The sequence below is a fragment of the Tribolium madens genome, unplaced genomic scaffold (assembly GCF_015345945.1).
Source record: "Tribolium madens isolate multiple individuals breed KSU strain unplaced genomic scaffold, Tmad_KSU_1.1 Scaffold_11;HRSCAF=98;Tcas5.2_LG3b, whole genome shotgun sequence".
Taxonomy (NCBI): Eukaryota; Metazoa; Arthropoda; class Insecta; order Coleoptera; family Tenebrionidae; genus Tribolium; species Tribolium madens.
The window spans coordinates 7,804,805-7,806,655 of NW_025400975.1; the positions used below are offsets into that span (position 1 = coordinate 7,804,805).

Sequence of the window (1,851 nt, forward strand, 5' to 3'; positions counted from 1 at the left end):
TGGCAATATCAAAACGAAAAAAATGTTTAAACTGATTATTCATTTCTTAAAACGAGACAACGAATTTGTTTTTTATTTTACGAAAATTGTTTTTTTGACCACATTTGACATCACAAATTGACGAATTTTTAAAACTATAAAGTCCTTTGGTGTGTAAAGCGAAAGATTGGACTTTTTGAAAGCATTAAAATCACAAAAAATTATACAAAAAATCCCATTTCTGCGTCTGGATTTTACAATTAAGATAAAATTTCTCCAAAACGCAATCTTTTTTGTTCATTTCTTGTAATTTTAATGTTTTAATATAAAAAAAAACTGATAGAACTACATATTTCTTGAAATTACTTGTCAAAGAAAGAATTTGTTTGTTAAAAGTTTTTTTCATATAATAGAAGGTTATGTAAGAAGTGATTAGGTAAGCATTACTGAGTGTTTTCTGAAAATTTCAAATTACCTTTCAACATTTTCTGAAATTCCAAGTGGTCAAAAGTGTTTCCTTGGTAAATGTTATATAAAGTAATCTTTCAACATGTCTTTTTTCTATTTTTTCTTTTGTCTATTCTTTCTTTTTACAGAAATGGTAGAAGTAATTAAAAAAAGACTTCTGTTTTATAAGGCTCAAATGTAAAATACATAATTATGTTTTTCTCTGCAAATAATGATTTATTCACATCCCAAAGAAATTTTACCAATTATAAAACTGTTTAAAACAAAAATAAAAATTAAATAAAATTATGGAATAATCTATTAAAACTGAAAATATTTTGTTTTAGCAAAAATGCTCGAAGAGGTCAATTTTCTTTTTAAAAAATACACAATTTTTAACTTGATTTATAATTTAACACTATTTGGTTTTTGAATAATGACGTCATCGACATTTTTTTAAGAAAACCCCTAATTATTTTATCTTTTAATTGTCTAAATGAGAACACCAAAATCTTCCAGTTATTAAAATACATATTTATGTTACGCTCTTTTTTCTATAAAATATGTCGTCAATCACATCGTATTTTATAAGTAGATACATAACGCAATCAACATAAAATTTCTCCAAAACGCAATCTTTTTTTTATTCATTCCTCCTAATTTTAGTGTTTTAATAATATATAAAAAAACTGATAAAACTACATAATTCTGGAAATTACTTGTCAAAGAAAGAATTTGTTTGTTTAAAGTTTTTTTCATATAATAGATAAGTTATGTAAGAAGTTGAGTATTTTCTGCAAATTTCAAATTACCTTTCAATATCTTATGAAATTCCAAGTGGTCAAAACTTGTTTCATCTTCTTGTTAAATTAATCTTTCAACATCTCTTTTTTAATTTTTTTTCGTCTATTCTTTCTTTTTACAGAAATGGTAGAAGTAATTAAAAAAAGACTTTTCTCTTCTATAGCCATCATCATTAAGTCTCAAATGTAAAATACACGATTGTTTTTTACTTTGAAAGTAATAATAATTTCAATCAAATCCCAAACAAAATTTACAACCAGTAACCAATTATAAAACTGTTTAAAACAAAAAATTAAAATTAAATTTTGATGCGATTTTATGTGGTCGAAAGTTTGTTATACAATTTTCAACATGATTTAAAATTTTACACTTTTTAGTTTTTGAGTAATGACGTCATTAACATTTTTTACAGAAAACCCCTAATTATTTTATCTTTTAATTATCAAAATGAGAAGAACAAAATATTAAATATTACATAAAGTTTTCGAAAAAAATCACTAAAAAAGTGAAATAATATCAACAAAAAACAAACATTAGTACATTACAAGCGAGGTGGTAAATATGCCATTACCACCGAGGTTTGTAAGCTATTTTATTCACAGATTATTTTCAGTCAAAAAT

At 23.6% G+C, this 1,851-nt stretch overlaps 1 protein-coding gene across 2 annotated transcripts in view; it reads left to right on the forward strand.

Moving 5' to 3' along the window:
- LOC123004720 (pleckstrin homology-like domain family B member 2) overlaps positions 1–1,851 on the forward strand; it is a 27,657-nt gene that overhangs the window by 4,702 nt on the left and 21,104 nt on the right. The window lies entirely within an intron of this gene.